This window comes from Macaca thibetana, chromosome 11 (genome assembly GCF_024542745.1).
Source record: "Macaca thibetana thibetana isolate TM-01 chromosome 11, ASM2454274v1, whole genome shotgun sequence".
Classification (NCBI taxonomy): domain Eukaryota; kingdom Metazoa; phylum Chordata; class Mammalia; order Primates; family Cercopithecidae; genus Macaca; species Macaca thibetana.
Window position 1 is genome coordinate 25,999,885 of NC_065588.1, and position 14,246 is coordinate 26,014,130.

The 14,246-nt window shown below is 42.1% G+C and overlaps 1 protein-coding gene across 2 annotated transcripts in view; it reads left to right on the forward strand.

Annotated features, from left to right (window-relative positions):
- The first annotated feature begins 11,082 nt into the window (after window positions 1–11,082).
- MED21 (mediator complex subunit 21) overlaps window positions 11,083–14,246 on the forward strand; it is a 1,150,573-nt gene continuing 1,147,409 nt past the window's right edge. The window contains exon 1 of one of the 2 annotated variants that reach the window (XM_050746769.1): window positions 11,083–11,086. The gene's annotated coding sequence lies outside the window, so the exon portion shown is untranslated. Of the gene's footprint in view, window positions 11,087–12,616; window positions 12,621–14,246 lie in introns of those variants that run through there. The other variant, XM_050746768.1, reaches the window with a different exon arrangement.

Sequence of the window (14,246 nt, forward strand, 5' to 3'; positions counted from 1 at the left end):
GCATTCTCCCAGATATACACCAAATTCTTAATGGTGACTATTTCTGAGGAGTCACATTGTGGAGAATGGGATAATGGAGGACTTTCACTTTTTAATTTGTGTAATTCTGTATTACTTATTTTTTATGTGCACGTATTGTTTTTATTCATTCATTCATTTATTCATTTGAGGCAGGGTCTCACTCTGTCACTGTTAGATATGAGTTCTAAATTTCTCTTCAAAGAATCAATATGTCAATATGTTCAATTCTTTGCCTTCTACTTTTAAACTTAACTTCCTCATAAAGCAACCTTTTTTGATTACCTGCTCCACCCTGACTCATTCCAATTATCTGCTCCGCCCTGACTCATTCTCCACCCTGACTCATTCTGATTTCCTGCTGTGCCGTAACCATTTTTCCCGCCAAACTACTCACCCTGTCACTCTCTTTAAATTAGCCAATCAGAATTAGTTTAGCCTGTGCGGTCTAACTCTAGCCAATAGGGTAATGACACAGCAGCAGGTGCCAAGTGCATCAGGAATAAGAACCCCTTCCCCTCCTTTGTCCAGGTGTGCACTCACCATTGCTCCATCTGTGAGGGCGTACCCTTCTATAGAAGTAAATATCCTTGCTGAGAAGAAAAACAGAAAATTTTATATTCGAGTGCTATTTCTTTTGAGGCACCAAAACTTTATTTATAACATCACCCAGGCTGGAGTGCAGTAACATAATCACTGCTGATTCCAGTCTTAACTTCCCAGGCTCAAATGATTCTCCCACCTCAGCCTCCAGAGTAGCTGAGACTACAGGTGTGTGCCACCATGCCCAGCTAATTTTTTTGTAATTTTCATAGAGATGAGGTTTCATCATGTTGCCCAGGCTGGTCTCCACCTCCTTGGGCTTATGGACCCTCCCATCTTGGCCTCCCAAAGTGCTGGGATTACAGACCTGAAACACTGTGCCCAGCCTGAATTACATTTAAATATATCTGTTTCCTTTGTACGCTATAAACAGAAACTATGATATATCCTGTAATAAAAACAAACAAACAAACAAAAAAACACCTGTCTTGGCCAACCATGCTAAGAATTAATTTATGATTAGCTATGCCCTTGTGGCAAGTTTAATAACTAAAATCTCTTTATTTTAGTAATTTAGTGAGGTTTTCTCTAGAACAGATCATTTTCTTTATTTTTTTCTCCCCATAGGCCAACCATGAGCAAGCAACTAGGACAAATCATTGTAAAGTGAATTCCCAATGTAATATGGACAAGTAGTATATTTTTCCTAGTATTATTACCCTTTTTCAATTAATATAAATGCAGCCCAGTACTTAATCACTGTCTACTAGGGAACATATAATCATAACACATGGTTTACCAATTTTCCTAAGAGTGTACCACAGGCAGGAACCTTGAGAACTTCTTTCACTATCCATATTTGCATTTCCCAGTATGATACAAGTGATGGAAAATATGAGGGGTCTTCAAAAAGTTCCTGGAATATGCGTATTATGAAGAAACTATGCATGGATTTTATAAATTTTTTGAAACAAAGTAAACTTCCACTAACTTGTTGTAACATGTCTAAACAGGATCTAGTTTGAGGCAATAAGAAAGATAAGATGTCAGGCTGAAAAGAGTTCCTATCGGAGCAGCATGAATTCTATTAAAATTGAAGCAAGAACAAACATCAGATTTACAGTGAAGCTTGGGTAGAAGACTGGTGAAATTATTCAAGCTTTACAAAAATATGGGGAGAATGTCCCCCCAAAATCAGCAGTTTTCAAATAGATAACCCTTTTTTTGTTTTGTTTTGAGACAGAGTCTTGCTCTGTCACCCAGGGTAGAGTGGTACAATTAGGGCTCACTGCAGCCTCAAACTACTGGGCTCAAGCAATCCTCCCACCTCAACTCCCTGAGTAGCTGGGACTGCAGGTGTATGTCACCACGCCCAGCAAGTTTTTATATTTCTTTTTAGAGATAGGGTTTTGCCATGCTGTTCAGGCTGGTCTCAAATTCCGAGGCTCCAGCAATCCTCTGGCCTCAGTCTTCTAAACTGCTGGGATTACAGATGTGAGCCACCACACCTGACCCGATAATTCATTTTAAGAGACGAGACAATGTTGAAGATGAAGAGGACTGACAATTAGAGCAGAAACAATAGTCAACACCATAGACATCTTGATCATTTCAGCTTACATAATTCTGACTGAAAAATCAAGGTTCAGCAAACTTTCCACTTGATGAGTGCCAAAACTGTTGTGTCCAGATCAGCTGCAGACAATAGCTGAGCTTTCAATGGAAATTTTAAACAAGTAGGATCAAGATCCTGAAGCATTTCTTTAAAGAATTGTAACAGGGGATGAAACATGGTTTACCAGTGCAATCCTGAAGACAAAACACAATCAAAGCAATGGCTACCAAGAGTTGGAAGTTATCCAGTCAAAGCAAACGTGAACTGGTCAAGAGCAATGGTCATGACAACAGTTTTTTGGGGGATGCTCAAGACATTTTGCTTGTTGACTTTTGAGAAGGCCAAAGAATAATAACATCTGCTTATTATGATAGCTTTATAGGAATGCAAGAATGGCCTAATAGAGGGTTTACATAAGAAATTCAGAGCCGGGCGCGGTGGCTCACGCCTGTAATCCTAGCACTTTGGGAGGCCGAGGCGGGCGGATCACAAGGTCAGGAGATCGAGACCACGGTGAAACCCCGTCTCTACTAAAAATACAAAAAATTAGCCGGGCGTGGTAGTGGGCGCCTGTAGTCCCAGCTACTCAGGAGGCTGAGGCAGGAGAATGGTGTGAACCCGGGGGGCGGAGCTTGCAGTGAGCCGAGATTGAGCCACTGCACTCCAGCCTGGGGGACACAGCGAGACTCCGTCTCAAAAAAAAAAAAAAAAAAAAAAAAAAGAAATTCAGAAGGTGGCCAGGTGCCATGGCTCACTCTTGTAATCTAGCACTTTAGGAGGCCAAGGTGGGTGGATCGCTTGAGTCTAGGAGTTTGAGATCACCCTGGGCAACATGGCAAGGCCCCGTCTCTAAATAAATAAATAAAAAGAAAAAAGAAGGAGCCTACAGTGGGGTGGAATGGAGTTAGACTGTGGCGAGGAAAGGCCAAAGGGCAGATGATTACATCAGTTTGCACTTGTGTTTCAGGAAATTATGGAACATACAAATAGATATATGTCCACTGGACAACTGGATATTCAGCTCTGGAGTTCAGATGAGAGGTGAGGGCTGGATATAGTCTGGAGACTTACAAGAATGTAAGTGGTAATTAAAACCACTGGGATAAATCACACCGTGACTTTGTGATAAATGGCTGCATTCAGCACTATTCACAATAGCAAAGACTTGGAACCAACCCAAATGTCCATCAATGATAGACTGGATTAAGAAAATGTGGCACATATACACCATGGAATGCTATGCAGCCATAAAAAAGGATGAGTTCATGTCCTTTGTAAGGACATGGAAGAAGCTGGAAACCATCATTCTCAGCAAACTATTGCAAGGACAAAATACCAAACACCACATGTTCTCACTCATAGGTGGGAATTGAACAATGAGAACACTTGGACATAGGAAGGGGAACATCACACATCAGGGCCTGTCATGAGGTAGAGGGAGAGGGGAGGGATAGCATTAAGAGATATACCTAATGTAAATGACAAGTTAATGGGTGCAGCACACCAACATGGCACATGTATACATAAGTAACAAACCTGCACATTGTGCACATGTACCCTAGAACTTAAAGTATAATAAAAATAAAAAATAAATGGCCACATTCTACATTGAGTATAGAAAGCAAGAGCAGTGGACTGAGGACTAAACCTTATGGCAGCCCAACAGGGAAGAGAAGTTTACAAACCCAAACAGTTAGAGATGCTGGAGGAGTGTGCAGTGTCATAGAGAGAGCTTTAGAATGAAGAGAGTAGTCTCCAGTGTCAAAGGCATGAGACAAATCAGAGAAGCCCAGCACTGAAAAGTGTTTGCTGAGTTTGGCAATAGGTCAGTCACTGCTGACCTTTCCCAGAGCCACCTCTTGGAAGTGGATAGCCTGGGAATCTAATTACCCTGAATTGGAAAGGTGAATGGGAAGTAAAGGAGTGGAGCCATGTGGTGTCGAGAATTTGTTCACGAAGATTGAAGAGGCCAGGCCCAGTGACTCATTCTTGTAATCCCAGCACTTTGGGAGGCCAAGGCTGGTGGATCACTTGAGCTCAGGAGTTCAAGACCAACCTGGGCAACATGGTGAAACCCTGTCTCTACAAAAATACATAAAAATTAACAGGGCATGGGGACATGCACCTGTGGTCCCAGCTACCTGGGAGGCTGAGGCAAAAGAACAGCTTGCGCCCAGGAGGTGGTGGTTGCAGTGAGCCAAGATCATGCCATTGCATTCTAGCATAGTCGATGGGAGTGAAACCCTGCCTCAAAAAAGTAAAAAAAGATTGAAGGGAAACAAGTGCAAAATGGGGACCCAGTGTCAGAGGTATGCTGTTCTTCTTTAAAAAAAAAAAAAATTGTTTTCCAGACAATTAATGTAGTCAGAAACTAGGGACACAAGAATGATTGAGAAATGGCTTCTGCCTTCAAGGAACTGACGGCCTAGTGCAGGAGACGAAAAGATAAACAGTCACAGTAAAAGGTGATGAGGAGAGCAGTAATAGCAGTGTGATTAAAGAGCCACGGGAAGAGGAAAGAGAAAGTCCCTGACTCTGCTTACAGGTCAGGGAAGTCGGTGAATTAGCAGATCAACAGATTGCAGCAGAAAATGAAACAGCTGTGGAACAGCGTGACAGCGTGTGAAAGATGGGCACATTTGTTGAAATGAATGTTCAGCATGGCTGAGTGCAAGAAACTGGTGGAGACAAGAGATGACACGAGACGGGTAAGATTGAGTTCAAATCGCATTGGGCTTTGTTTGCCACATTAGGGAATTTGAAATGTTTCTGCTAAGTGATGAGGGAACTTACCGAAGAGCTTTAAGCAGGTCAAGCAATATGAACAATCATGTTTTATAAGCTGGTAGGAGAGAAGAGTATGGTTTGGAGGAAGCAACTCAAGAGTCAAGAAGACCGGTTATGAGACCACTGTACCAGGTCATTGATGATGGAAATGACCAAAGCAGCAAAGATGAGCATGAAAAAGAGATACAGATTTTAAAGAAAACTAAAATAATTCACAGAATATGATTATACTGATGAGTGAAAGGAGCTGAATGGGAAGAAGCAATAAAATTATCATCCAGATTTCTGAATTGGTGGCTGGATAGTTGCTGTTAGAATTGAACTGTAGGACCTATTACAACAAAGTCTTTGGGTTAAAATATAATGAGTTTAGTCCTGAGATCTCTGTGTGACATCCCAGAATAAAAATATCCTAGTAGCCAGTGCAGTATGCATGGGTGGGGCCAGGGGCCAGGGGCCAGGGGCCAGGTGGGATTTGGAGGTAGATACTCAACTGAGAGTAGTTAAAGCAGAATGAACAGAGAGAGAAGGGACTAAGAACAGAATGCTGGAGAATACATGTTTATGGGGTACAGAAGTAGAAACTGTGTGGACTAGCCAATGTGGGAAATGACAGGGAGAGATAGCTAGGGAAAAGTAGGAAGATTATTGAGTGGCAGTGAGCCTGGCCTGCAACAGAAAGCTTATAATTTTGTAGGGAGTCTATCCATGTATTTGTATGAGTTTATACAGCATTTTAGGTGACCCATAAAGATGCATGAATTGAACCATGGTAGGGAGTTTGCTGTACATGTAAGTCAGGAGAAAGCAGTGTCAAGACATTTGAGGGTGCTAGTGAGATAGCAGTTGAATTTAGATTGTATAAGGAAGGATGCTGAAGAAATCAGGTGTTCTAGGGGGAAGTGAAGGAGCTGGAGCTCTTGATGGTGTTGAAAAGCGAGTACTGTGGTAAAGGCATGAAAGAACTGGAAAGATAGGCAGTTGTGGTCAGAGGATGAAATCCGGAATTTAAGATTCCAGAGGCGTAGCTGTTCCAGAGAGTGACAAGTTTTAGGGCCTGGCTTCCTAACTGTAGCAGAGCTGAAGGCCATTAGAGTAGGAAAGCTCTGTAAGCTCCCATAGCACAGAATCATCTTGAATGTGCATTACATATTTCCTAGCAGTGCCAAGCACAGATGGATTTTCTTTTTGTCGTACAAACAATGTGACTACATTTTGGAAAATAGAGGGGGAGAATTACTCACATTCCCACCACCTACACAACTCATGCTCTCAATTGATGTATCTCCTTCCACATGATGTATATAGCTGCATCCCTAACTTATATATGATCATCTATTCTTTTATTTATTTATTTATTTTTTGTTTTTGAGACAGAGTCTCACTCTTGTTGCCCAGACTGGAGTGCAATGGCAGGATTTTGCTTCACTGCAACTTCCGCCTCCCGGGTTCAAGCAATTCTCCTGTCTCAGCCTCCCGAATAGCTGGGATTACAGGCAGGCGCCACGCCCGGCTAATTTTGTATTTTTAGTAAAGACGGGTTTCTCCATGTTGGTCAGGCTGGTCTCAAACTCCCAACCTCAGGTGATCCACCCCCCTCAGCCTCCCAAAGTGCTGGAATTACAGGTGTGAGTCACCATGGCCGCCATATTATTTTATTTTAAATTAACATTATAATGTAAGCATTTTCCATGTTATAATGAATCTGCCTTTGCAAAATTATACAGTAAAAGAAACCTGACATAGTGGACTCCATCTTGCTTCTGACCTTCACACTGTTCTTGGTCATTCCTGGGTATGGTTCAAGCTAACTTTAGGAGGAATTTAGTACATAGTTTAACCTTAAACCAAGGAGTATGATAGCCCTTCCCAAAACTAAACCATTTTTGTAAGACTAATGAAAGGCCACGAGGTTAAAATTATCCAAGGGACTTGAACTCTGCTAAAATGTAGGTGTAGTTTGTATAATCCCTTACTGCTCAGGAGTCCTGTTGTCAGAGGTCACAAGATTTGTGACTTCCCCAGTTGTTCCTATAAATAATATCACTATTGTAGAACCTAAGATTGGTTTTTTGCAAGATGTTTTTCAGACTGCCTTCCCCCAGATTTATGACTCACGATTCAGTCGATCCTGTGGCCCCACCCAGAGGCAGACTCAGTGCATGAGGACCATTTTTCCACATCCCTGTGATATCAGCCCCTACCAGTCAGTAGCACCCATTCCCTAGCCCCCTGCTCACCAAATCACCCATAAACACCCCTAACTTCTGAACCTTCAGGAAGACTGAATTGTGTGGTAACTCCAGTTTTCCTTTATGGGATGGCCTCATTTCAATTAAACTCTCTCTACTGCAGATGCTTTGATTTCAATAGATTGATTTTGTCTGTGTAGTGGGCAGGAAGAACCCATAGATAATCACAATAATATAGATTAATTGTTGGGTTCTGGATAAGTGGGTTTTTGGTTTTGTTTTTGTTTTCGAGACAGAGTCTCACTCCATCACCCAGGCTGGAGTGCAGCGGCCTGATCTCAGCTCACTGCAACCTCGGCCTCCAGGTTCTAGTGATTTTCCTGCCTCAGCCTCCCGAGTAACTGGAATTACAGGTACCCACCACCACATCCAGCTAACTTTTGTATTTTTAGTAGAGAATAGGGTCTTGCCATTTTGGCCAGGCTGGTCTCGATCTCCTGACCTCAAGTGATCCACCCATCTGGGCCTCCCAAAGTGGTGGGATTACAGGTGTGAGCCACTGCACCCAGCCCTCTTGATAAGTATTTTAAATAAAAATTTTGGAATACTATAGATTACAGATGACAATCCTCATTTTTGTGAAACTAAAGAAGAACATTATGAAACTTCAACCAAATTATTAGGAATAAATAGGGACATCACTCATTTTTGTCTCACTGTTAGAGATGCATGGTCTTCTGACTTCTTTTATCTTGATATTGCATATGTTGCTTTTATCTTTTTTACTAACTGCATTCCTCTATCCTTTGAAGTTAGGAATATTATAAAGTTGTTTGGAGTACAAATCAAGGTCTGTAGCTGGTAAGTGCAGAGATGACGCTGGATCTGTCTTCCTCTCTCTCCCTTCACTCCCTCAACCCCCAAGACCTAGGGCTTCCCCTTAGAGGAGTGCTAAGAAGATACTCTGTATATCCTTACCCCAGCCACAAGCTAATACAGTTTTAAAATTTCATTCAGTTATCATTTCTCTAGCTGGGATCAAAGAACATCTCTTGTCTTTTTCTGGGTTGGAAAGATTTAAGTTTGCTAAAAGACTGGCTGATTTCATGGAACAATAATTCATTTTTCCTATTGCTAAACCTCTGCAGTCTTCTCTAGCAAGAATGAATTCAAAAACCTACAAAGAAAAATTCTCATTGTTCAAATTAGAATTAAAGATGCAACAAAATTTGCAAAAAGCAAAACACACACTGGGAATTTTTTTTTCTTTTTTTTTTTTTTTTAAGACACAGTTTCATTCGCTCACTCTGTTGCCCAGGATGGAGTGCAGTGGCACAATCTCGGCTCACTGCAACCTCTGCCTCCTGTTCATGCTATTCTCTTGCCTCAGAATCCTGAGTAGCTGGGATTACAGGTGTGCACCACTACGCCCAGCTAATTTTTGTATTATTAGTAGAGATAGTGTTTGCCATGTTGACCAGGCTGGTTTTGAACTCCTGACCTCAAAGTGATCCACCTGCCTCAACCCCCCAAAGTTCTAGGATTACAAGCATGAACCACTATGCCTGACACACTTCAGAATCTTGAACCCCTGTTTTTGATGGTGAGCACTGTGTTAATAAGAGTTGATAAAAACATAATCTTGATCTGTGATCTAGAGAATTTCAAAAATGTTATTTGAAACACTTAAAGCCCCATCAATTAATCATAAAAGGTATGGGTATATGCTTTTGAAAAAATACTTATAATGTTAAATTGAAAGGGTAAATAATCACATATAAACTGTGGTTACAGCTATGTACATCGTGTGGAAGGCAACACAATCAATTGAGAACATGAGTTGTGTAGGTGGTGGGAATGTGAGTAATTCTCCCCCTTTATTTTCCAAAATGTAGTTATATTGTTTGTACAACAACAACAAAAAAATCCATCTGTGCTTGGCACTGCTAGGAAATAGTAAAGTACATTCAAGATATAATTCCGTGCTATGGAAGCTTATAGATCTTTCCAGTCTAATGACCTTCAGTTCTGCTGCACTTCAAGAGCCCTAAACCTTGCCACTCGCTGAAACAGCTAAGCCTCTGGAATTTTAAATTCCATATTTCATCTTCAGATCACAGCTGCCAATTTCTTTCATTGTTTCATGCCTCTACCACAATACTTGTCTTCTAACAACATCAACAGCCCTAGTTTCTTAATCTCCAGAAGACTGTGACTTCAGCTCACAGTCTCACTTAGTCCTGAAGTACCTGATTTCTCCTACCTGGACATCTCCAGATTCTTGACTCATCATTCCTATCTAGGATGACTGATATAACCCCGTTTCATATTTCCTTGTCTCAATTCCAAATCGTGGATTTGGACGCATTATACTGGGAGATGCATTATATCGGGAGAATATCTAATCTTGTGGGTATAGCAACAGAACCCCATTAGGAGGCAACATTAACTACTACTTATGGCAGAGAGTGGCAATGCCCATCCTATATTCTTCTTCCTTCTTCCTCACTAATCAACTCCAATTTTCTTTAGTTTGACAATATGCTCTCTAAAGATTACATTGATCAGACTCCCTACAAAAAAGGTGACCAATGAGAAGTATGCAGTGGTCAAGTGGGTAGGTTTTCCAGAAAGCTCTTTAAAGGGAGTTGACTCATCTGTGCTCTTATTGTCCTTTACCCTTTCTTCTCCCTTCACATCTTTAGCTGAGGTATGATGGCTGGAGCTTCAGCAGCAATTTTACAACCAAAAGGAAACCTTAAGTAGGTCCCTGCATGCTGAGAATAGAGGAACAAAAACCTAGATGCAGCCTGGGGACATGGATGATGTTGCATAATTACTGCATAGTCCCAGGCTTCCAGCTTGCAGACTATTTTTTTAATGTTAAATAAAATAACCTCTATGTTTTTAAAGTCATTCTTATCAGGTAATTGTTACTAACAAGTTGGTGATTCCTTTTCTTTTTTTTTTTTTTTTTTTTGAGGCAGAGTCTCGCTCTGTCACCCAGGCTGGAGTGCAGTGGCGCGATCTCGGCTCACTGCAAGCTCCGCCTCCCAGGTTCCCGCCATTCTCCTGCCTCAGCCTCCCGAGTAGCTGGGACTACAGGCGCCACCACCACGCCTGGCTAATTTTTTTGTATTTTTAGTAGAGACGGGGTTTCATTGTGTTAGCCAGGATGGTCTCGATCTCCTGACCTCGTGATCCGCCCATCTCGGCCTCCCAAAGTGCTAGGATTACAGGCTTGAGCCACCGCACCCGGCCTGGTGATTCCTAATAGCCACACGACTTAGTTCACTCATTCACTACCATTTGCTGACTGTTGTCACGAGTTTGGCATTATGTTACAAGTTTGGGTAAAAACAAAAGAAGTATAAGAATAGTTTCAGGGTACAAATAAATCCTTATTTCTTCTATTAAGAAAATGATTTTGTTGTTGTCATTGTTGTTTGTTTTTTGAGACAACGTCTCGCTCTATTGCCCAGGCTGGAGTGCAGTGGCTTGATCTCCGCTCACTACAACCTCCACCTCACAGGTTCAAGTGACTCTTCTGCCTCAGCCTCCTGAGTAGCTGGGATTACAGGCACCTGCCACCATGCCTAGCTCATTTTTGTATTTTCAGTAGAGATACGGTTTCGCCATGTTGGCCAGGCTGGTCTCAAACTCCTGGCCTCAAGTGATCTAACTGCCACAGCTTCCCAAACTTCTGGGATTACAGGCTTGAGCCACCACACCTGGTTTAAGAAAAGGTATGTTTTTTAAAGATCATAATGAAGTTCATGGTAATCTATGATTTTTTTCATTTAGTAAAATGTATAGGCAATAAACACTATGGGCTATCAGAGATGACAAAGGTGGGAGGAAGGATGTAGTGATTGAGAAAGAAGGTGACAAAACTTGAGTTGGACCTGAAAGGAAGGAGAAGAATGGGGGGAAGAGTTAAACCAATTCTTCTCATGCCCAGAGGAAAATCATGCACAATGAACCAGAGAGAAAATAAAAAGCTTGCTAGATGCAGTGACCCATGCCTCCATTCCCTGCACTTTGGGAAGCCAAGGTAGGTAGATCACTTGAGGACAGGAGTTCAGGACCAGCCTGGGCAACCTAGTGAAACTCCATCTCTACAAAAAAATTTAAATTTTTTTTCAAGGTGTGGTGGCACACACCTGTAGTCCCAGCTACTAGTGCCATTGCACGTCAGCCTGGGCAACAGTGTGAGACCCTGTCTTTCTCTCTCTCTCTTTTTTTTTTTTTTTTTTTTTTTGGTCTTTTACCTGCAGTTTCTTTGGGTATAAGAGACCCTGTCTCTTAAAAATAAATAAATAAAATAAAGCTTACATTTAGGAGATACTAAGGACTGTAGCCTGGCTGGACTAATTCTGTTGTGTGTCCTCAAGTAAGACAGTCAGCCTGTCTGTTCTGGAGGTTCCCCCTTTCAAAATCACTATGTATTAGGCAGGGTGCAGTGGCTCACACCTGTAATTCCAGCATTTTGGGAAGCCAAAGCAGGTGGATCACTTGAGGTCAGAGTTTGAGACCAGCCTGGCCAACGCGGTGATATCCTATTTCTACTGAAAATACAAAAATGAGCCAGGTGTGGTGGGGTACGCTTGTAGTCCCAGCTACTAGGGAGGCCAAGACAGGAGAATTGCTTGAACCTGGGAGGCGGAAGTTGCAATGAGTCAAGATTGTGCCCTCCAGCATGGGTGACAGAGCAAGACTCCACCTCAAAAACAAAAAACAAAAGCAAAAAAAAAAAAAAAAATCCAAAACAAAACAAAAAATACCACGTTTATAGCATGCTTGGAGACTGTCAGCTGAACTCTGTACAACAGTCAGTGACCCTGGAGTTTTATTATACAATCAACCTTTCTTCATAAGAATGTTACCAGAATAACAACTTTATGTGAGATAAATGTTTCACAGCCCTTTGTCTTCATATCCCAAGTTGTCTGCCAATGCCTATGGCTCTTATGCTGAATGAAATCGCTCTGTGTGATGTGTACTTTTTTGGGTTCCTCTTGATACGGTGGGAAGTGCCTGTGGCTTCCTTTGCTTAGTAAGCGTGTCTTACTGTGTTTTTATCCTGCTGTGCTATATCCATGAATGTATCATGTTGTCACTAAAAGTTTTGTCGTTATGTTTTACCAATGTCATAACCAAATCTTCCGGTGGTCACCGTTTAGAAAGCTACACTGGCTGTCTAGTCATTTAAGTTACTCAAGGACAATATTTAACCATCTGTGTACCACTGATGTGAGAGAAAAAAATCTAAACCTGACTACAGTAAAATCAATGGAGTCTTGCTCTGTCATCCAGGCTGAAGTGCAGTCGTGCGATCTCGGCTCAGTGCAACCTCCACCTCCCAGGTTCAAACGATTCTCCTGCCTCAGCCTCCTGAGTAGCTGGAATTACAGGCGTCCATCACCACACCCAGCTAATTTTTGTACTTTCAGTAGAGAGGGGGGTTTAACCATGTTGGCCAGGCTGGTCTTGAACTCCTGACCTCAGGTGATCCACCCGCCTCGGCCTCCCAGAGTGTTGGGATTACAGGTGTGAGCCACTCAGCCTTTCCGTGAGTCTTTAATCTCCATGCATTTCTCTGATTACTTCTGTAATCACTTAGTGTTTCAGCATAAGGCTAACTTTTCGGTGACTCAATGCATTCTTGAGTAAAGGCCTTAACCTGCGTACACATCCTGAGCCTGTTTTGATTTTGACAACCTGACTTCATTTTCTAAAACTTGGTTCTGTTTAAGAAAAAAAAAAATTCACAGACTATAGGCTAATCATGTCAGAGACCAAACTTACATAACCTGTGGAAGTAAGTTCTTTGGGGAGGCTCTTGGGAAATGGAAGAGTATACATTTTTTTTTTTTTTTCCTTGAGACGGAGTCCCCGCCTGTCGCCCAGGCTGGAGGGCAGTGGCGCGATCTCTGCTCACTGCAAGCTCCGCCTCCCGGGTTCACTCCATTCTCCTGCCTCAGCCTCCGAGTAGCTGGGACTACACGCGCCCGCCACCACGCCTGGCTAATTTTTTTGTATTTTTAGTAGAGAGGGGGTTTCACCGTGTTAGCCAGGATGGTCTCAATCTCCTGATCTCGTGATCCGCCCGCCTCGGCCTCCCAAAGTGCTGGGATTACAGACGTGAGCCACCGCGCCCGGCAAGAGAGTACACATTTTTATCCACTCTTGCTGCAAGATAAGGACTTACTGCCCTTGCCCCTGCTTTGTTTTTGCTCCCAACCTGGGAGCTGGTGGCAAAGATTAGGGTCCTTCTCTAAGGTGAAGGCATCAAAGCCAAACCTTTTCACCATGAGGACCAATCCTTTAGGTAATGGCATTCCATTTAGACGGCTCCATTAAAATAACAGCATGAAAGGGTCTTAAATCTTTGGATCACCAGCTTTAAGTTTACCAGCTTTCACTTTAGGTGTGGTGGAAAAATCCTATAAAGAACATTTAAAGGCAAATGTATTTCAGTTTGGACCATGACATTATGCAATTGTACATCGCATGTTCTTACTCCAGATCTTCAAACAGATGAAAAGTTAACTATTGTAATATAATTGAAGCCCAGACCAGCTGTGAGAGGAAAATTTACCACTTTCTACCAGGAAGATTAGAGGCTGTTCCTAGCAAGGCAAAAAACCAGTTATTAAAGTTTTCTCGTTAAAGACCGTGTGGGTTACTGTGGGTGTGTAAACAATGAGTGCCTGCCATCCCACACAGTAGATACACAAGGTGGACTGCAGGAGAATGTGAACAAGGTGGGGAAAGTCTTATTTATCCACGTGTAAACTCATTTTCCTGACTTTCAGGGCTAACATCTGCCCCAAGACTCCCCAAATGAAACTCCAGGAGCTTCAAATCCCTTTTTAAGTATTTTCACAAACTCTATATGGATTTGGGATGTGGACAGAGTGCTTAAATGTTCTTATTCTATCATTTACTGGCTGTGGGTCACGAGCAATTCACTGAAACTCTTTGAATAACAAACTCCTCATCTATAAAACAGGGTGAATAATAGCTACTATGCAGGTTATCAGGATGTTTAGCAATAATATGCATAAAGTGTCTGGTGTGTAGGAGAC